The sequence below is a fragment of the Meleagris gallopavo genome, chromosome 8 (assembly GCF_905368555.1).
Source record: "Meleagris gallopavo chromosome 8, MGAL_WU_HG_1.1, whole genome shotgun sequence".
Classification (NCBI taxonomy): Eukaryota; Metazoa; Chordata; class Aves; order Galliformes; family Phasianidae; genus Meleagris; species Meleagris gallopavo.
Window position 1 is genome coordinate 29,012,361 of NC_139411.1, and position 23,791 is coordinate 29,036,151.

General features: G+C 35.9%; 1 long non-coding RNA gene across 1 annotated transcript in view; it reads left to right on the top strand.

Moving 5' to 3' along the window:
• LOC146543890 (uncharacterized) overlaps positions 1-23,791 on the top strand; it is a 125,306-nt gene that overhangs the window by 4,780 nt on the left and 96,735 nt on the right. The window lies entirely within an intron of this gene.

A 23,791-nucleotide genomic window follows, 5' to 3' on the forward strand; every position in this document is an offset into this window, starting at 1 on the left:
TAATAGCAAACGTAGAGGTTTAGGGACCTTAATTCATCACTGAATGAACAGCGTGTACAGTATTAGGGACTATGAAATTTTTAATTTACACAAAGTGTCCAAGAATATAGGGAATAAATTTAAACCCAAAACAGATAATGGAGCTGTGCCCTGCCTAGCTGGCAAGTTGAATTGTTTTTACACTGAGTGAAGAAAGCTAATTATCCCAAGCACAAGGAGACTGCTAAAAATAATAAGATTATAAAGAATAATTTGCTGATATAATTACAACAAAATTGGGTACACACAATCGTCAGATACATGTATTGCTTGACCTGGGCGAGAAAGTGAAATAAATCCTTCCTCTATAGCCTTCGTAAATTTGTTTTTATCATCTCCAAGTGGTGTTTGCACAGGCAGCACAATTTGCATGTGTAATGTGGCTGTACAAATTGACAACAAGTAAATTATTCAAGGAAATAGGCTGGTCGTGGGTCTGAACTATCTCGCAAAGCCTATTCATTTTGAAGAATCACTGAGACGTGAAGCTCATACATCAACCATTTTCTGACAATCCTCAGACTTATTGTCTCCTAAAATGTCATTATGGCTATTATTTATGAAGCTAATTCATTTATTAATATATATTTAACTCTGACTTGTCATGCACCTTAGCAGGCATTCTGTGCACTGCATATTTTTGAATAGATGAAAGAGTTTTGCATGCTTTAATGATTACTGTAAGCTGCTATAGATTTATAGAATGCAGCTTTATTATCTACTTGCATTAATACCTTTTTGTAACTTTTTTTTCCTTAAGGCCATCAAATATAAATGGCAAATGACATATCCAAGAGATTGTATAAAAAGAGATTTTCTCAGAGTTTGTTGAATTTTAGAACAAAATGAGGTAGCTAACTGTTAAGTCCTAATTCCTTTTTAAGAGTATATAACAATTGTGTTCAGTTTTTGTGTGTTTTGCTAAAAATATTGGATGAAATACATGCAGGCAGATGTTTATTATACTTTGGTGGACAAGTGGCCACCTTTTGATTATACCAACAGAGGGAGTACCATTTAGAGGTGGGGGAAACGTAGCGGATGGAAAATAGACATATTTTTCTATGGTATACATAGAATATAGATAATTTCACTCATATGGAACAGTCTTTAGGAAATGAACAGCACAGAGTATGGGTAATGAGGTTGCCTATGGGTCATGGATTTTTTCATCTTGATTCAGTTATCTTTAGGGCATAGTAAAAGACACAGGGATCTCAGTAACTCTCCTCTGACATTTGCACACTGTCAGGAAATTAAGAATTGCATTCTGCTCTGAAAAACATATTTGGGGTAGGCCTAAATTTTATTACACGCACAGAATTCAGATTAAGATTGTAATTAGCATAACAAATTGACTAATTAAAATACATAGTTATTAGGACTGTATGGTCAATTCAACTGTTTACAAGTACTCATGGTCACAATTTGAGATGACTGGACAGTAGCGTAAGAACTTCTAGAAGTTATGAAATCTTGCTCGTGTTATTGATACCACCTACAGATTTGGTAGGTCGTATAGTCTTGGTTCCTCAGTCTTTCCTTCTGTAGGGCGGGGATAAAACATTTGACATGCCTCCTAGTACTGTAAAAGAATAATCCACTGGGGTAAATGAGCTTCAGTCAGAGCTATTCTTTAGTATTAAAATTTAGAATTGGGTTATTTTTTAGCTACTCACAGGACATGCTAGATAGTAGCATAGTAATAACTGTACACCATGGAATGGTGAATAATGAGGCATTTACTGCACCTCTACCTTAAAATCTCACACAGCTATGCTCTTCATTGTTGTCTAGAAAACTATTTCACTTTAAGCTGAAGGAGAACACAAGGAAGTCCTCAATGCTCTTTTTACAAAAACAAGAACCACCACCTCCTTAGGTAGCATGGAGGTCTTTTAATAATAGTAAATACTGTAGGTTATCCTATTGGAAAACTCTCTATTTTGAATTCTTCAAGTTTTTAAAATGGTTATCACAACACAAAAGGAGCAGACTCGAGTGATAGAAATAAAGAAATGTTTAGAAACTAATCTAAACAAGAGCAAAGAAACTATACATGTGGTTCTGAGTATATGTGGTGAATAACTAAGGCTTTTTTGTGTCTGAAATCAGCAAGAATAATATCCTGTGCTTTGGAAACAGAAGCTTATGTTTTCAAAAGTATGCCATCACTTTTGGTCCTCGCGATTTCATTTGCCTGCCTCGAGACATCTCAGAAGGCAGGGTTTTTTTTGGTTTTAGTTTTTAAACTGAGCCTACTAAAGTGATGTCACTTTGCCCTATACTTCCCCAGAATATTTTTAAATTTACAAAATACATTAGTGAATATGTACAACTTAAATATCTTCTGCCACTTTGAATCTTAAGGTATAAATGTTGGTTGACGTTTCACATTTCTGAAGACAAATAGCCTTTGCAGTCAGACTATCAGTCATTTAGTAATCAGTGCCTTCATAACTTTTAAATTTGCTCCCCAGTTTCCACTGAGAGAGGTGGATACATGAACTCCCTGCAGCTTTGCTGAATACAGCCATTTAAACATAGAGACTGAAATGAATGTGACCACAGAATTTATGGTTGAAGACTAATTTCTAGCACATTTCATGTTAGTTTACAATTAATGATGCTATTTAGGTAATCACTAGATTACATGTTAAAAGAGAAAATTAATTGAGTGTTTCCCATTTGTATCTGAATACATTAGAGACTTTCCAGCTACAGTTTTCCCAATTACAGCAGAATTTGAAGAAAAAAAATTGACAGGATTGTTTAAGAGGAGCTTTTATTTTCCTTCCCCAACAAGAGATTAGACTTCTACAGAGATACCCTATGGAATATCAATCTGTAGTTCATGCCATTGCTGCATACAGTAGTAGAACTACATTTTTATTTTATGAAGATCAAAATTATACCAACTATGTAAGATATTCATTCATCTTTATTCAGTAACCTGTATAAATTCAGAGTGTACAGGGTGCAAATCTGTTCGATGATTCTGGACAAAATTTTTCAGCTGTGATATTCTGAGTGGCTCAGCTGTTCAGCTGCAGTATGATGTGCTAGGAAAGTGCCCCATCAGGCTGCCTGTGCAGCTCTTGCTGCTGCTCCTGATGACACTAATCCATATTCCACTTCTAAGTTGGCTGCTTCTCAGGGAAATGCTGCTGCTTCAACATCTTTTACTGCTGATCCAGCTTTACATTTTTGGAGCAACTCAGGAATTCTATCTTCCCCCTTTATAACTAGGGAAAGTAAACACAATTTACTGCTTCATTAAAAAAATTCTTAAACCATAGCATCATTATGAATTCTATCTGTAATGCCTTGTGCTGTGTTTTAGATGCCTTAGTGTACTCTGCAATAGTCTTTGTTGTAACAGACCGTACAGGTAGGCTGAGTGACCAGCTTGGGATTCTTCCAATATCCTGGAACTCTACAGCTACAACTGTCAACTCTTTTTACCCTAGGCAATACGTTAGGAATACACCAGGTGATTCTCAGAGGACTGCCTATATCTAGATATCTGATGATCCCTTAAAAAGCTAAAAATCAGTAAAATAATAATGTGATGCTGCAACTGGGCTACCTACCCTTATTTCTTTGTGTTTAACTACATCAAATGAGTATTTTGGAGAACATTTGAACTCTTAAAGACACACACATAGTTGTTTTGTAGCTCCTTTCATTTTGATGCCTAATAAAGCATTATCATGCATTCAAACTAAATGCAATAATAAGAGCTGGACTATAAACCTAGTGTTCAATCTTGGCCAAATTCCAAGTTAGGCAGTTTTGTTTACCCATAGACATATAACCAAACCTTCACTTCTGTTTTAAACACTTGCACCATATTGGCATGTACAGATGGTTTCAGAAATGAAGGTTACAGTGGAAGCTGACATGCCCTGTTTTCAATTAAATTTCCAAAGAACACCAAGATTAGGTAATCAGAACATGTACTGGGAGATGGAAGAGGCTACTGAATATTGTTAACAACGTGCATTTAAAAAATACATCCTAACTGGTCTTTTATTAGAAATAAACAATTCATTGAGAAAAACGCTACTTTAAATAAAACAGGAATTAATTGTTGCAAATCAAGAAGCATTTTGGGAAATTTTTCCTCTTGTTTGTACACAATGTCAGGCAGATCATCATAACTTATCATATTTTAGCATAGTTTTATTGTATCTCCTTATTTTTCAACAGTAACTTTTTCAACATCTTTGGCTTTGGAATGTTGCTAGAAAAAATATTCGTGCTGCAACATGCAGAATCATGTTTCCTGCTCATTAAAAGTTACTTACCTCTTTGCAGTTTACCCTGAGTCATTTTTTAAGAGAAGGATATGGTTCAAGAGTTGGAGACATCAACTATATTTTCCTTTATATCTTAAGAGTGAATATAGTTGAAGAGCTCTGTATATTTTCATCTCTTTTTTCTTTCAAGCTGTGCAACATAGGTCTGTTTCTCTTTTGCTGAGGAAATGAATGTTTTGAATCAGTGCTGAGCACTCTAAATTCTAAATTCAGTGTACTCACTGTAAATTCTTACTATATCTAGTTAAATATGTTTCAAAATGTACGAAATCTCTAATCACGTGCTTTCTTTATATTGAACACTAAGTGCAGCACAGCTTTATGTCTGATGTGGATTTCTCAGTGTTTGTTTTCAAGATTTGCACCTTCGTTTCTGCCCACTCTTTCATTATGGATAGATAAAGCAGAGTTGATTCTTCCAACCTGATTGTTTTGATGAACCTCAAAAAACTGAAACTGGTTGGCATGTCCATTTAGGGTCCCAAATTGAATCCAGTGCTGCCAGTCAAGACCAAAGAATCAATGCCTCTTTTGAGTTGCAGGCAGTACTTGACAAATTAAGTATTGTTTCCTGAGAGTGCAAAGGTTTTGTACAACTGGCTACAATTCTGCAGATGATTGGATCAGAAGGGAGATCTATGCAGCTGTGCTTAGTTGGCAAACAGGTGTCTTTTGCAAGTTAATCATCAGCAACGGGAAAGGAAGGTCTCAAGTACAACACTAAATTTTCTGTTCATACTTATTCTGCAAATGCTATGTTCTATTCCATATTGTAAAGCTTGATTTCCACTCTTAAACTTATTTCACACACGATTTCTTACAAGGAAAGATTTCCTAAAATATTTTGTGTTGATAAGGATATGGAGTAATACATTTTATCTTTTGGAAATAACTGAAAAAAATTGAGTAAATGGGTCACATGAAGTAAGAAGAGCAAGATGAAAGCTGAGAGTGAACTCCTATGTAACTGTATTATGATGAGTAATGTCATGTTTCTCTTTAAATGAGAAACAATCCATCTACATTCAAAACTCTAAAACTCCTGTGAAATTTTCTGGGGTTGTACGAGGAATTTTATTTCCTTTTTTTTTTTTTTTTTTTAAAGTATCTTGGAATTCTTCATACTTTCCTAGATCTGAACTGGTGAGGAAAGAACGGCAAAAAGAACAAACTGACAGGGTCTGGACTTTTACCACTTTCTTACGTAACAAAATGAGATGCAATAAAAAAAAAATAAAATAATAATTCTAGGTATAGAGCAGCTCCCTGAGCAAGTTTGCAGATAAAACCATATCTCTTGTGGTGCTCCACAAGACCTGTAATTCTCCATTTAAGGCAGCTTCATACTGCACTGACTTTGGTTGTGCCTTAAAAAGGCAAAATTCAAAAGGCAAAGTAATTTTGTAAAATAAATGGAATGCCTAAAGATTAATTACAAAAGTCTCCTGCAAACTTCAGTTTCCAAGAATGGTCTATCTAATAAATGTGGCCTACAGAATAGAAGCTGAGATTTAGACCACAATGAGCTGTAGAAGTTCATCTGTTGTAGGAACTCCTCTTATAACAGAGAAGTGTCTGGTTTTCTGAAGCATTGGTGTTCATATGGAAACTTATTTATTGGAATACTCTACAGCCTTTTTATACTATAAATGGGAAGAACATAAACAGAAAAGAATGTTAGAGGAAAACACTAATTATCTGTGCAGAAGTCCACCTTCAGAGTAAAAGCAGTTATCCGTGTCTTCATCAAAACATCAGTCACTCTTGGAAACCATATAGACTATATTTTTTCTTCCTGAAAGTTAGAAATATACTTTCTTGTGATACTGAAATAAATATACATGCTAGGAGCAAGATGGATTAGGGAGAAGTGATCTATTTAAAAGTCTTCTCTGAATAATCCATTCCCCTTTACCATACACTTGGCTTTGAGTAATTCACATAGGAGGTGTTTGGAGATGGTTGCTAAACTCAATCCTGCTCCATACATTATTATTGCAAAACTGTGGTATTGGGCCTACTAATCTCAATAATATGTATGTATATATTTTCTTAAACTTCCAGAATCAGGTTTCTAAGCATTTGAAGCATAGATCCCATAGGATTATCTAAATCTGACATTTATCTGGGTAAAAGCTAACACATAAGATGTCATAGCTAATCACATGTTTTTTATACTTTCACTTGGAGAAGAAAGAATACTGGAAGTGACACACTAACAAATAATACATAATCTGTACACGTGAAGTAATCTTTACTGCTTTGTTACTTTTTAAATATGCTACACACACCAATCACAAATACAATTATCTTTGTAGTTTAGAGTCATGATATTTATTGTAAGTAATACAATAAGTAATTGATCCCTGAAATTTTGACTGGGGAGAAATTACCTGTTTAAAATTCCAAGGCAAGCTGTTAGATTTTTAGTCATATGATTGGACAAATCTCTAACAAAACTCTTGTTAGTCACAGAATATGGAAGTTAGAAGAGTTATTCTGCTATGCACAATATACTGAGTGTTTGCTTTTAATTTCTTTTATTACGTTTAAAAATATACATGATCATGAGATTACAAGAGAAGTCAGACACTGCAGTTCTGATTTTACATAAAATCTGAGGTCCAGAGGGAACTCAGATCTTAGTGATCTTCTCTGACCCACAGGAAGCTTTAGCTGTGTCACCTTCTGCACTGCTCTTAAAGATCTTCAGGGTTTCACAGCAATCAGACAACCTATTCCCCTACCTCACTGTTAGTATTCAGCAGCTTTCCCTAACTACTTCACTAAAATCCTTTAGACTAACAATTGAACCTGTTTTCTCTTCTATCCAAACTTGAATCATAAAGCGTTCTAGCTCTCCTTTTGCCAAGGCAAAACACAAACAAGTGTGTTTGTGAATATTTGTGTTTTCCACCACTATAGAAGTCAGATTCTGACATGAAATGCCCCATTCAAATTTTACTGGGAAAAAAATATATATACAACTGTAACAACAGATAATAACAAGTTCTGTCTATTTCTTTTCCCACAGCTGTGCAGGATATTTGAGACTTTAAAGTAATCAAACAATATTGTTTCAGACACATTTCAGTACATATTCTCATCAGATATTCTTCAAGTGTTGCAAGATTATCTAGCTTCTTAAATGAGTGTTAAAATAGCCTTTACCTTGCTTGCACACAGAGAAGTCCAACTACAGGTGCTATTAGTGTATAGTTATCATAAAAATAAATTAGCCAGTCTGTATTTTCAGGTTAATCTTCAATTCCATAATTAAATCAGTAATTACTATAAGTTAATATAATTAGGTGCTAACACTTAATTGAGAATTATTTATTCAGGAATCTTCATTATTGTAACACTTCTTATAGCTTCAAATCATTTTGAGTAATATACTGCATCAAATAAGCTTAACCAAAAAAAATGGATGGACATTATATGGGATACTACAGCTTAGTGATGAAAGTTAGCCTTAAAATCCTAAAGTTCTTTCTGAAACAAGAGGAGGCAGTCCTTTGGATTCTGCAAATAGAAGCAGTTCTACCTGCTGAATATTTTCAAAGGACAGCACTAAATTACATCGGAAAAAAATCTGTTGTCTCCAGTAGCTGTTGATGTGGGTTCCAAGAGAAGGCTTTACTTCTAAATCTCTCTCAGATTAATTGATTTAGAGAAGCAAATGGCAGTTCCTGATCAGTACCTGGTGACTGCATGTATATACCTCATATCATAACATGAATTTATAATCCCACTGTTTCAGAAAGAGTCTTGGAGATATTACTGTGTATCAGTGCTTTGCTAAATTGCATAGATGCTGTGGTTAGTGTACTTGAAAAGGCAGCAGTGCAGTTCAAAGATTGCCTCAAAGATCAGATTTCCTTTAAATTAATTTCTGTACTAATTCACTGAAGATGCACAAGTCAAGCTTCTGACTTTGACTCTCTTAACTGTGCTTGAGTATGTAGGCTCATCTTTTCTGGGCAGTTGGATTTTTTTCTACACCCAGAAGAAACTACAGTTTGCATCCATCTATCTCTTCATCTGCTGTGCTGGTTGGCTCGCTTCAGAGTTAACCAAAGTGTAAGGCAACACTTAGACTTAGAAGTCATTTATGGAGGTTGGATTTGAGAAAGATCACAAGTAGAAAGCTAACATGACCGTAAGTAACACCATGGAAAGCATAACAAAGACAGCAGAACCCCAGGCCTCAGCAAATGAAAATTCACTCAAGTGCAACAACAGTGGGCACAAAAATAAGAGAAAGAAGCTGCTTACCTTCAGAAGACCTCCAGCAAATTATTCTTACCTCCCCTGCCAACCCTTAACTGAGGTCTGGGAAGGGGTGGATCCTGGCTCCAGCCCTTTTGGTCACTCAGCTGCATTGCGTGCACCTGAGCTCCCCTGGGTTGGCCCTGCCTTCCCACCAGGTGCTCAATCACTGTTTTAGGCTGTGACAGCATTTCCACTACAGCATATTTCAAGACAATGCGTCTGTTCTTTTCAAACTCAATATACAAAACTAAAAGAGATACACAATAATTGGAAAAGTCTTCTGACCTTTTGACTTTGGTCAGATCAGAAGAAGAAAGTATGGTAAAATATATAAAGCAACTTATGCGATGCATCCAAATTTTTCATTGCTGATTCAATGTAAATTCAACATCTGATCAAGGTGTATCACGTTGATAAGTCACAGTGGTTTCATTTGTTGATTTGGAAGAGAAAACAAGCATTTTTCAAAGCGATATGAGTGTTAAACTCTCTGACTCCCAGGAAAGTTGACATTAATTGTGCTGTTTGATCTTATTCCTGTTTTATAGAGTAACAATGAAGTGCAGTAAGTTCAACAGAACTTCAGAATTACTTTGATAAATCTGTCAGAGGAAAAAATATTAAAATCAGTGTACTGAATATTTGCTTCTTTTCTTGAAATATAAATTAATTATGACTATATAAAAACCTTTTACCATAGCTAATTAATCAGAATCTCCTCATAAACTATGTGTCGACAGCACTGTATGTCTAATTATCTTTTCACTTCAGAATTGTGTGGTTGAATAATGAAGAAAACATTACCTGATGAATTCTTTTATTTTATGATGATATCTCTAGAGACAGAAAAGACAGAGCTGCTTAAATGCCATCTTAAATTACATCTTGGCCTTGGCAAGCTTTCAGCTGGTTTTGATTTGCATGGAAACCATTTTTGTAAGACTCATATTCTCTGAAAAACAGAACTTAAAGCTATAACTAGAATAAATTATCTATAGCTATTTTAGGGCTCTATTAAATCTAGATGCTAGGCACCCTTTTCACATGCAGAATGCAATGGAACAGCTTTTAATACCCTGTCAACCTATTCTGTGAAAAGTCGATTGGGCAGGGAAGGTTTGATTTGGCTGTTTTTATTAAAATATCTTTCCCCTCCTTATACCATCATGAACCACTCAGCCTAATTTAAACCAGGTAAATTCACCAATCTGTCTTGCAAGTCTACAGAAACAGCTTTTATTTTTAAAGTGATGACATCTACCCATAACTATTGGCATGCAAGCTCAAGGCAGTTATTCATACACTGCTGATAGGGAATTGATCTCTATATGATATACCAATATAAGAAGCACATTCATGGACTATATGCATCCATGCCTTTCTGTTTTGATTGCATCCTCCTCACTGAAACTAGGGAACAATTTTGCCCAGGACACAATGGGAGGGCCAAATCAAGTAGCGTTAGACTATGTATCTCATTATTCAAGCTTTTAAATTTGTTATGCTTTTATAATTTAGAATATGTCCACCTGCAGCACCTCTGCGGAATGTAAATACCATCACATCGCACAGAGATTCATAAGAATGCCTGCTAGTACAGTGAAATTATGATTTGATCTAGTCTTATTAATTATTTAGTTTAGAGCTTAATTTGATCTAACGCCTGGCTTCAATGCTTGTTTACTGTTCTGCAGACCAGCAAAAAGTAAGGGAGCTTCAGCTGAGCACAGGTGAGAAAAAGGAAGACAGTAATTCATGTCTTGAAAGCAAATAGTCATACAATTTGAAAGAAAGACTTCAAAAAAATTAAAAAGAATTTTACTCTCTATTTCACCTCCTGCACTTCCTGGAAACATTAATCTAGATCATGCTTTAAAAACAGGAATGTTGAGCATTGCACTTCCATCTGCCAAGTGTCTACTCTGCAAGTTATTGTGAAAATCTTCAATAATAGAGAGCACTTTTTTCTTGAAGCACCCAGAGGTAAAATAGCCTTAAGTCAAGACTAATTCTAGCTCCAAATTACTGGCACTGGCTCCTATCTCTGTGAAAAGACTAAAGAAACCTATGAGAATCATATAACTTGTATACATCCAAATAAGCAACCTGAAAATACGTTCCTTAAGTTCAGATATAGAGCATGTTAGAGAGTCAGCTATTCTGACCTCCATGGTTAATGAATTCCATAAGGAGAGAGCAAACACTAAAAATGCCCTGTAGCTCAATGTCTTCAGCCAAAAAGAACTAATCCAATTGACTGAGACCAAAGAAAACGACTGAGGATGTATGGTTCCAGAATGTCTCTGAGGTATTCAAAACCAAGTCAATTTAAGGACTTGTAAGTTAATAACTAGGACTTTACACATAATCCTGTACTTTACAGGTAGCCAGAGAAGGTTTTTTACAACCAGGGTAATGTGATTTTCATGCATAATGTCAGTCAAAATTTCAGCTGCTGAGTTCCAGACTAACTGAAGTTTCTTCATCAGTGCAATAGCAAGACCTCAAAATGCCAATGTGAAATTGCCTTACCTGGTTCTGGAGTGGATACAGGCATGCGAACTTGTACTAGCAAGAGTAGATACCATGCTTTTAATCTATGTTTCAAAATAAATGGAAATAAAATACTTAATAACTAACAATTTAAAAGGTAGGTAAAACAATTTAAGGTAGAAAACCTTAATTACTGTGTACCATTTTATCATAAATTCTCACCAATAGAGTACATGGCAAAACAGAATATTATGGAGCTTTCAACTAGATAAGTTGGGAATCCATATTAGGACAAATGCATGACAATTATTAGTACAGGTTTGTTAGCTGTAGTGGACATGTACTGATGGAAAGAGTGGGAAAAGATTTTCTGACAGAAAAAAAATGTCTGTGATAAAAGATTGGTTTTTCCTTTTTATGTTCAACAAAGTTTAACCGGTATTTCCAGACACTGGATCCCTATTTAGAATTGACAGAGTGAAGGATTCTGTTTTCGTCTTCAGTGGTTCTTGTAATGATGAGCTGTTTGTACCTTAGCGGATGATAAATAGATACACAGACATTTAAGCACAGGGCCACCTGAGTTCATCTTTATACTTGCCTTGGCAGATGAAACTTGCTTTTCAATAGCTATCCTCAGATATATTGCTGAAAGTTAAGATATGAGAATCAATCATTAGGGATGAAAGCGCCGGGTATTTATAGGAGAAAGAGTTATTAAAAGAAGATCAGCAATGGTTTTACCAAGAATAAATCCTGTCAGACAGAATACGACTGATTTCTTTGAAGGAATGACAAAAGAAATAAATGATGGGAACGTGGTGGACATAATTTATGTAGACTTCAGTCAGGGGTGTAGCCAGCAATTTGAAGTTTGTACACATCCTGGCTGATCCCGTGCCCCCTGCCTGCAATATCCCCATAATCTCCCACAGCAGACAGGCCATTGCGTATGATCACTAATGCAGCAGGCACACATAGATGTAGATTTGTATCAGAGCAACGCTTTCAGAGTCCAGAAAAAAAAGCTGGCCCCAGGAAAAAAAAGATTGTATTTTGCATGTGCTGCTTAAACTGACAGTTTTAGAAAACGTTTTTTGTAAGACAAAATCAGAAATACAGGTATCAGCATTATAATGGCGGAATAGCCTCAGTCAATTAGAAATGTATTTCTGTTGGAGGTTGAGTAACATTTCTTTGAACATCTTTTCTCTGTTATTTGAAGACTAAAAACCAAGCGTTAATCTTGGGAATTTATCTTTTTTTTTATCCTAAGACATTAGAACTGTCAGAATTCTCCTTTTTTTTCCCACTTCCATCACCAAGCCATGTTAAGATTCTCTTTCCAAAGGCCTCTTCCTCTCTGACTACGCTGCTGTAGTCCAAATGCAGAGGGTTTCAGTATTTTTTGCAAGTATTGCAAATCCAGTGAGTCTGAAAATCTGCCAACCTTTGTTCTGTCTCCTCTGAAAAACAGAGTGATAATTATACAAGACTTCAACCACCATCCCTATACCATTTCCTAAGGTAAGGCCAGTTTTCATATCACTCCCATAGGTGGTAGATGTACAGTGGTTACTTGCAACCTTTTCTGACTGCACCTGTAAAAAGCCTATTCTTTCTTCAACTTATCTCATATAATCTGCAATATATTACTAAGTGTTACTGCCTTCAATAATAACAAGTCCCTGTCCCGTATTACTTCCATTCTCCATTACACTTAATTAATTAGATGTCATTCTTCCACATTTACCTATATTCCAAAATTCTCTTTTTCTTACAACTCTTCCCAATTCCTCTGGCAAGCTTAGTCTTTTAATTATTATTTCTTCTTTTTAATAATGTTTCAGCTAAGCTTGAATTAAATCTGTGGATTTGAAGAATCATGCACTTACAATTTGAGTTTAGTTTCAAATCTGAACTCTGTGGGTAGGAAACCCTTCTACAATGAAATACTGAGTCCTGAAACTTTACATCTGGTTTTATATAGCTCACCTTCATTTCTGAATGATATTGTATTAGGCACATATTGTTTCTTTACAAAATTATCTGTAACTGAGTCAAGAAAGAGAATAGGTTTCTTTGAAGCTCTATATAGGTTTATAAAATCTGAGCTGTATACTTTTCCTAGATTTTTACCAGTCATATCATGCTACTAAGATCTGCCACCTGGGATATGACTGAATGTAAACATAGAGTACATTGGGTTGCTTTGGTAACACATAGCATGCAGAAGATCTAGTAATTTTGCCCTCAGGTAACCAAACACATGTGCTTTTGATGCAAAAGGAGTTCTACCCCTGTTGTTTGTAACTTGTTTTGAATCTAACATAAGAAGTAATTTACCTGCAAGAACTTGATCTGCCCTTTACCACTAGTTCTGCTTTTCCATCTAGAGTTTTAATATTTGCAAAAATTTGAACAGCTTAAGTTTTTTCCTAAAGCATTTTGAGGTATGAAAGGTTGGAACAACATGGGGAAAAGACTGTCAAAATAATCATTGTTTTTCTTTTTCAGACATCATATTTGTTTGTCTTGTTCCATTTGTACTAATGCTCACTGCTAGACAGCCAGGGAGATTTGTTCAAGTAAGCATGTAATCACGTCCTCTAAGAAGTGGTGAACCAGATTATCACAAGGCATGCAAATGTTTGACAGATTATTACTTGCTGCGTGCTTGCATACAAGAGTCAGACCAATCTGTTCTCTTTTCTGTGCTATGTAGGTTCAAATACTAGCTGCATTGTTCTTTGTGTCTTATTATGTAGGCTACCCTGAATAGCAATGTAATGATATATGGTGGTCTCTCCACCTAAATTCAAGAATTGACATGTACTGAATGTTCACAGTGAATAGCAGCAGCTGGGATTTTGTTGCGAGTTCATCTTTCTACCAGTTCTATCCTTCAGGGTGTCATTATCAAAGTAGAACATACTTCTCAACCTCGAACAGTGTGAGTCTTGTGGAAAAAAAATATTCAAGCAGAAATATATGTGAAATTCTCATTGAATTAATGGGTCTCTTTGATTTTTGCCCAGGAGAATACAAAAATCAAAAATTTTTTAAGCCAAAAAAATCTGGCGTCTCCTGGGTAAAATGTGAGAGTTGAAGAGTATGACATAAGCATTAGTAGCCTTTGTGCCTCTTGATAGCTCTGCTGAATCTCCCAAGACTCTAGAAGTTGATTTGTCAGCTTAACATTAGCTTCAGCCTTAGCTGCAGCAGTAGCTGTTGTTTCACCTTTATCAGCATAAATGGTACAGCTACTGGAGGGACTGATGTGGTAAATCTTTTTGTGACACCATTTTGTTTTTGCCACTATCTCTAATTGGCTTGCTTGTGCACTCTGCATCCCAAGCTAGATAGACTGAAAGCTTCATCACACTTTAATTAGAAAAGAGCTATTTTAAAGTTACAGAGTTGACTAATTTTATTTGCCATGTCTCTAAGGGTCACATTTTTAAACTGGACCACTTAAAAATGTGATTGTTAATATTTTGCACAGGCTGAAATCACAAAATTGCATTGTAAGCATCATAATTTGACACAATGAAATAAATGAATGTAAGTCTGCTGATACCAGCAAAACAATGTGGTTTTTATAAAAAGTTAGAGATGCTAGTTAAGATTTACTCTTTAGTTCTTCCACAACTGCCTACAATTTCCTTACACCTGATCAGGTGTGGATGTCCAGAGTTGAGTGGTTAGACATATACTCACTTGTTGGTATGACTCCTTCTTTCTTCTTTTTTCTTTTTTCTTCTTCTTTTCTCATTACATCAACTGCAATAAAAAATACTGGTTTAAAGCCAGCGATTAAGTGATTTAAAACCAGGCAATATCTTAACACACTATAGGGATGTGTGAAAATTTCCAGGGAATGGCCATGTCATGACAAAAGTAAAGCTGATGATACTGGACTTTCTGGGCACATGGTTCCCTTTTCTTGTGTCAGTGTGTGGGAGGGAAAGGTCAAGGGGATCAACAGAAGTGAACTGCTCAATTTGGTCCTTGCAATACTGCAATAATCTTGTCCCATCTTGTGAGACTCCAGAACAGACACCTGTATCTCTCACCTGCAAATCACTTTCTAGATACGTTTATGGTAGGAAACATCTCTTGCTGCAGAAGTATTCAGCTATTCATGGACTTTCTCAAGTGAGCAGTATCATAACTTACACATTCCCCAGAACAGTTTCTATGCTTTTGTGAGAAGTGATTTTTAGTTCATTCAAACATATTGGAAATCTATATCCTGACTTAGGGGTCTCTGATGCAGACTGTTCATTCTGTATTTAGCTTATTTTTTCTTCCAAATATAACATATTTCCTTTATACATTCCAGTGCCAGTACAACTTCAGGGACAACTTTGGCTCAGTATTCCAGTTAGTTAGGGCACAAAGAGCAACATTATCAATGAAAAACCTAACTTATACAGATATGTTAAATGCCATCTTTCCAAAATTATTGCCTTGCATTTTTTCCCCTCAGGTGAAATAATAAATGTAGCATCAAAACTCTATAATCCAGTTCTTTGAAAACGAAGCTCTCTAGCCACATATCCCCACTGCTGATGTAAGGTGGTGATAGTAGGAAGCCACTGTTGACATGTTCAAAAAAGTGAGAGTTCTATGATCTACCTGCAACAAGGGAGGCAGCTCTTTATTAGTCCTTTTGTGTTTGTGTAGAGCTGCAACATTAAATTGCCCTTTGGTTTTTAAAGCCTTCAATTTGTTTGTTTCTTTGGCACAAAGAAACTTCTTAAGCAGCAGTTAATATAATCTCTTTTTCTTATTTTGGTTTTAAATGCTATCGATCACATATCATTCTTCTTGTATGAAGATAGAGAGGAGCAGGAAATCTATCCTCACTCGGCAATCAGCAGAGAGGGATTCACCTTGATTAAATGCAAGCTTATATTTCCTACATCATTTTTCCCATCTCTCTTTGTAAGGTTAGTGATAACTGAATCTGGGGCATCATGAGTTATTCAAGCAATTTGTATAACAGTTGAGGCTTTTTAAAATCTTGTTTTGCTTTAAGGATGCGTTTGCACCTTCTTTACAACCTCTAATTTGTATGTATTTTTTTTCTCAATTATTTCCTCCCCCTTCTCTTTCAAAATATGTAGCACTGTAGAAAATACTTAGCAATGTACTGTTAAAGCAGCATCTTTACTAAGTCCTGTGATGCTAAAATGTATGCAAAAAATATCTTCAGTTTATAGTAAGAGACACTTTTGGTGTTCCGGGCACATGTATAAACTCAAAGGATGGACTACCAGGAAAAATAGATTGGAGAGTACTAAAATGGCACGCAGTTAGCTGGATTAGTAAGGACGTAGATATTTCAGATCTGGAAAATGAGGGAAGTGATTCTGTTGAATGAAATTTTGTTTAACTACATAGATCTATTTGAGAGGAGCAAACTGGTCAGCAACAGAACACTTTTATCTGCCAAAAAAAACAACAGTATTGAAAGCTTGGATGCTCAAAGGTCGATTAAATACAAAAAAACAACCATATGCATCCTCCCAGCCTCTGAAACTCATTTGATCAATCACAAAATGTAGCCTTCTGTGTTTCTTCTGAGAACCTGTGGACACATCTTTGTGACTTCTTTAGTGGTTATGGAATCTAAGCAGTGTTGGGTAATGGCAACATAATATTGAATTTACCTCAGATGGAGGGAAGAGGGAATTTGTTTTACGATCAAAATTGATTAATGAACAGAAACACTCAAAATAATTCATTATTTAATCTGGATATGTGCTACTTTCATTTGACTCTCTGAAATCTAGTTACAGCAGGGAATTACAGCGTCTAGGATTCAGCCAACTCCCTGGTATTGATGGCTGGCTAGATTGAAATGAAGCACAAATTATTTAGGTTGTTTTGGACTGTAATGACAGCTTCTAAAGTAGCTTACTTATTTAATGAGCCTCTTAGAGTCAAGAGATTCCTGTAGAGGAGCAGAAGACAGCAACTCAAGTTTCCATTTAGACGATGGCAATGGGTATAGTTCAGTAACAAAGGCTCTAACTTGTGTTTTGGATGTCTTGGCTTCTATCTACAATTATGTCTTCCAAATAGCCTAGATAGTCAGTGGTAGTAAAACAAAGTTCAAACACATTTGAAAATCCAGGCCTTGGAAGTCTTAGTACATTTTTTATGTGTAAATGTTAATTATTATCTGAAGGGTGAAGAACAAATTGTTCTTTGAGATACTACTTCTACTATGCTCCTGTGCTTCCAGGAGCATAATTACCATGTTCAGCATAGCAATAGTAGTTAGCCTGGAACTCTTGGCTTTTACCAATTATAAAACACATCCAGGACTCATGAAACTTCATTAGATGAGTAATGATTGGTGTATAGACAAATATGCAGTAGTACACTGCTGAGAAACTCTCGTCAAGGTACATTTACATTGAGAAAAAAAGAGTAAGTATATACAATTTGGGTGTAAGAAGAACAAAAATTCATTTTGAATATTTTATTATGCTAGGCATTAATGTTTTTCATAGATACTTGTTACAATACTACATGAGTGTAGATATGTATACATGAGTAAATAAATATTTATCTTGTACATATTTAATATTTGTGAGGTTCTTGGATATGCATGCATGAAATGGAAACAGTGGCAATATATATTAAACAAACACTGACATTTCTGAAGAGAAAAACTAATAGATTATAGTAAAAGTCTTTGAAAAACAACAAGTCCCCTGTCTTATGTGTCTTTGAGACCGCAGTGTTGCCCTGGTTATCGTCATGGAGGGAGGAGCTGAACCCTTGCATTTTTGAACAAAATTTTGTGTATTTCCTTCCAAGTACAGCTTTCTCATACACCCTGGAGAAATAATGTATATGATCTAAATTAAGAATTGGAAAATAATGCTTTCTATATTAAAAAATATTCTTGCTAATTAAATTTAGTCTTTTATATCTAAGCAAAAACCTGAGCCAGACCAAGAACCTTTAGAATACCAACAACACATCTTGAACTGGTTCTAATTTCCATTGAAACTATCATCTGGATGTATAGAAATACTTTGTCTGAATCTGGCCAAGTACTGTTGCTGTGGTTTCCATATTAGAACATTCCATTCTTACTCTCCTTTCTGCTGTACAATTTAATGCCTTCTGTTTGGATGGAAGCAACATGATCAGAAAGCAATCCATATTGTGTGTGACATGTGAAACACAGCTCTACATAATGCATTTGGATAACCATTGATTTCTGAGTTTTGGAGATAATTCTTTACTAAAATTCAGAAACCTTAAAAAAGATTCTTCTTCCATATCATAAAGGAAAAGAAGAAAGCAAAAAAATAAAAAAGCAGAAAAAGAGTTTTTATTAAAATCAGATTTCTGTATTTTGGAAATACAACTGCATCTGCTTAGGAAAGAAATATTAGCAATTTTTATCCATCATCAAAATGCTAAAAAATATTTTTTCTCATCCTGTCTTTTAGCTTTCTTTGAAGTCACAATATTAAACCTCCTTAAAAATATTTATGTGTATTTAGTTAACAAAAGCTCCTGTAAGTTGAATCCATGCTGGCAAAAGGTTCAGGTAAGCTCTCTATATAAGCTTACAGACAATTGTGTAAATCTTCAGCCATTAAAGAGAAAGGAGAAAAAAGCCATCCTCATTACACTGCTGTCATTTACTCTTCATCTCCTGTCCTCTTTAGCAGCATTAAGATGGGATGTAAATTTGCCAGTTAATGCTGTTAGAAAATGGATGGTTCAAGAAGGGCAGGAATTAGAGATCAGTATTAGGTGCAGATAAGCTCCTTTTCCTCCGCAGTGGCGGCTGTTTAACATTCATGGGAAAATCATCATCAAACAGCGTTATCACAGCTCTGTTGATGGCTGAGGAACTTCATCACTATGATAATTTTTTTTTATAGCTGTGAGCCAAAAAGCTGCCTTTTATTTCTGCTGTCTATAACTGCGATAGAAGCTTGTTTGTATGGGTAGGGTATTGCAAACTCATAGCTCTTCAGCCAGGTTTGATTTCTTTTCACCATCACTTCCCCCCTCAGCCCCTTGTGTGTGTTGCACTAAACAGCGATGCTGATAAAAAATAATAAAAAAAAAAGAGCGCTCAAACAATCCTTCAAAGAATAACTGATATTTTTATGATCAGTAATTCAAAGTTTGACAAGTGATGCCATTCTGTAATGACACTGTCATCCATTTTGCTGTAAGAAAAGAGCAGGGGCTGTAAAGGAGGCAAGCAGGGAGGAAGTGAATATCTAATGTCACGTTAACTTGATCGGGAAATGGCTTAAGGATCATAACATAACATTTTTTCCAGTAAGAGACAGGTTTTTTTGCTTCTTTCATCATCAGGTGAAGATGTTCACAGTCTGTTACATCTTTTTATCACCTCCGACCTAAGAAGAAAACTATACTTTTCTGTATTTTCGCAAATCTCTTTCAACTTAAAGACATTTTAGTTCATTTGTAGTTATTTTGCAACAACTTACAGTGTCTGATTTTAAATACATCAAATTTTAGTAAGGACTCTTCTTGAAATGATATTTCTACATCATACTCAGCCATCTTCAAGTGTATCTGAGATGCAGATTGAGGCCATTCTTTGCCTTGTACTTGGGAGAGGGGAAGATACACAGTTCCGGACTGCATGCATTCTTCCAAGGGAGATAAGGTGCTATTCAAGGAAATTTTTTAATTTATTAAGGTTCTCAGCTTATGCTTCTTTGCAGCTTTGCCCTCATTTTTTTGTAGTTTATCTGCTCTAAATGACATTTCTCATTTTGAATATAGCTGGAAAACATTGTGCTAAACAGCAATTTTATAGCCTTCACAGCACCACCTGATAATTCTGATATTTCCACTTTGAATTCAGTATTGATTTGATTACGTAGGTAATTTACTTTTGACACAAGCTCATTCCTTGTCTTTTCCTGAGCAGGGACTTCCAATCACGCCATGTTGTGCTGAATTATGTTTGGAGTTTGCAGATAAGGACTTTTGTCTACTCAAGACTGAGCTTAGGCCACCAAACTCATTTCCCATAGGAGGAGAGTTTGAATCCAGTCAGGAACCTAAAGGTGAAAGGCTAGAGCTTTGTAATTTAAATATTACCATATAAACATAAGTTTAAGACAGATACCGTGTGGTTGGGGGAATAGAGAGTTATTTTGACTGGAATTTCAAGTTCTTCCCTAAACAAAAAAGAAGCCCCAAAATCTGCTGTCTTTCAAAGATCGTAGTTGTCCCCAAGATCTCCTTTCTTCTGAGCCAGGCTGCCAGGCCCAGTCAGGCTGTCACCTGTGGGAATGGTGCCAGCAGATCCCTCCTGGGATGCTGTCCCAGCCCACCTCTGTGTTACCTCTGCCTCTGCCAGAGCAGGGGATTTCAGAGAGCACTGGACAAAACTGGCCTTCTTTTGCTGAGCTGCAAGGCAAGGGGACCCTCAGCCAGTGTGGGATGGTAGTCCAAGGCATTATTATCCTCTTGCCTGACATTATTGTACTTGTTCATGATCACACAAAGATATAGGAAAAACAAAAAGGCATTCTATCACTAGCCAAGAAGATACAAATACTCCAGCTAACACAACAGTGCTTTCTGTTAATGGACTTGAAGTCTGTTTTTGCTCTTCTTCAGAGAGAACATCTTCTGAATTTCTAAAAAGAATGATCATAATATTATTAAAGGAATTTCTCAGGAACCATGACAAGCTTTTGAGACAATGAAAGAGTTGTGAAGTGTTGTTTAATTTTTCGTTTGTTTAACAGGGTAGAAAGGATTGTTACAGAGACATTATCAACATCAAGCAAGGTCTTTTTGGAGCTGTTCTGCCATCATTACATGCTTCTCCTACTTATGTTTTGTTTTTATAAGTAGGTAACCCCTTCTAGTTTCATCAGCAAGGAGTGTAAAAAATGAATTTTGCTAGTTTTGTATTACTAAGCTGGATAGGGTTTTATCTTGCAGTAGCCATACAATTTTCTTTTCAGAGGAAGCTTGTGTTACTGTAAAAAATGGCCTTAAGATACTGTGGTATTGTTTAAAAGACACATTTCTAGCCTTTTCCAGGTTGTGGAAGCCTATGAAGCAGGCAAATATACTGGGGTGTTTCAGTAACAGTTCAAGAGTTCTTCGTGACCCATTTACATGTCCTATGTTATATTCAGTTTTTGCAGGACATCATAGTTTCTTGTATGGTTCATTTTAAAATAACTAGACTTAAAAAAAAAAAGAAAGAAATAAGAAAGAAAAAGCCTTGGGTTCATAAGAACAAAAGGCAATGATTGTAATTTGCCTCTGCCCTTTAGCAAAGCAATCAGCAATTTTCTAGTATTTTACAGTCATCCATCTAGCTATCTATTCATCTTATAATACCCTTAGTTTTTCTTGGAAATATTCAAATATATTAACCTTTTATTAACTGGTAACCATTAAAATTTTTTCCTGTATTAGTAATTAGAAAATTTGTCTCTTTACATCTTTGTGTATTAATTCTCCTTCCTTTTTCTTGTAACAAAAAAATTGTTGTTTTTGCCATCTGAACTACTTTGACTACCACATTTGAAGGATGATACACGTTACCTAGTATTAGAGTAGCTAATACTGAGGTAACTGTAGACCTATTAATCTCCAGCAAAGTTCTTTGTTTAAATAGTCACATTAGTCTCATTAAGAAGTGTAGCTTTGAGGGGGGGTTGGAACTGAAAAGTGAGATTGTTTAGCTTCCCTGCCCTGAGTAATATACCTTATAGATACCTGGCATGCAAGGCATTTTTTAAAACCACAGTTCATCATTCTATATTTTCTGAAGTATTGTGCAAAGATATCTGATAAAATTCTGTGTGGTCTATCTTGGAATCTGATAGCAACACATCGACAACAGAATGCTTTGCTGACTAATTAGCCCTGTTCTAGCTCGATACTGCAGTGTTGGGCAGGCATAATCAATAGTCTTAAATCTGATAATTTCAAAAATCTAACATTTCTGTTTTGAAAAGAAAGAGATATGTGTCAGTTCTTGTTATTTGTCCCATACACAATACAAACATATTGACTGGACTTTTGACGGGATCTAGAAAAACTGAAGTGCAGATTCAAAAGTGGGCCAGACTGTATCAGAAAGAGCAATTTCAGTAAAACTGGGCTCCTTGTGCCTGTAAAACCAGGCACTGATCAGAGCTGTGTAGAGAGCAGAACCTCAAGGAGTTGGGGATTGACGGTTGATGTATGGACCATGCCGCATGGAAAATGTAGATCTCTGTCAAATTAAGAGCTAAGTTCTCACCAGAAGTGTCAACAACTCATCTGAATTTCAGGAAGGTGACCTGATTTGAGTTGCATCCAACTTTGATCTGAAATAATTTTTTTTTAATTCCCATTGAAAGTTGCTGACTCCATCAAGACAGTTTCTCCTAGTGCATAGGCTCTCCCAGGATGATGTTGCCCATTGATTGTCACAAAGCCCTGAGACTCTTCTCACACCAGTCCTTTTTCAGGCATAAACTTCCTTTTTACCAGATGTGATTCCTCTTTGGATGTGTTTACATTTACAAATCTTTGTGGCTTGAATTGATGCTGCAGCCTGTGGACTTGTATGGGTTTGTTTGCACTTCATTTATGCACTATGGCTAAAAAATGCAGATAGCTAATGCACAGCTCTGCTGAGCTTTTCAGTGTAATACCTCTAGCAGTCCTCAGCCACTGTATTCTGCAGCGCAGGGACTATGTGATATCTTGTGTCAGTGGCTTCTGTATATATGAGGATAACCAGAAACTAAGCAAATTTTGGACATTTATCTGTAACCTTTAATAATTTGCTATGCGTATCCACTCATTCTTTTGTTATATTATCAATATTCTGCAGTGCTACTGGTTTTAATAAGAAGCCTTTTCACTGGTTTTCTTTGTTCTAGTCATCTAATCTCCTAATGGAAGTTTCTAATTAAATTCCTACAGCCATTTCCAAACTGTGTTTTGAATAACAAAGTCTTGCAAATGCTCAATGTCTCTCCCCCTGGCTGGGATGCCCTACCTTCCAAATAGCTGTGGGGAAGTGATGCAGGTCACTGTGCAGGAGTATTTCTGAGAACCTACCTCAGGTGAATAAGAGGCATATAAATGGCACATTCCCCATACAGGGAATAACTCAACAAATTTGAGCAAAGTTTTCTAGGGCCTCACTCATAGTTTGAATGAACACTGGATGGATGAGTAAAGAATACATTGTTTTTATGGAGCAATGAGCACTTTCCTGATAGACCTGGTGCTCCAAAAATGTTGAGAGACCAGAGGCAGTGGTGAAATGTGCTGTTTCTCCATTCAAAACTTTGATCTCAATTTGAACTTTACCCACCGGGAGCAGCAAAGGATTGAATTACTGTAATTAATATCTCATCTGCATTTTTCACCCACTAATGAAGCAGAAAGAAAAGAAAAAAAAATTGAAAAGAAAAAGAGATGTCACAGAATCAGCTCGAAATAGAATGTGTTAAAGACTTTGTTTGTCTAATTGATCCTTTTATTAATCCCAAGAAATACTGCAACTGGCTTGAGCCATCATTTCCAGATGGAACAGCAGCAGCATGCAGAGATCTAACTAGCAGGCTGTGCTCCTCAATATGCACACCTGCAAGTGGTTCCCAGAAATT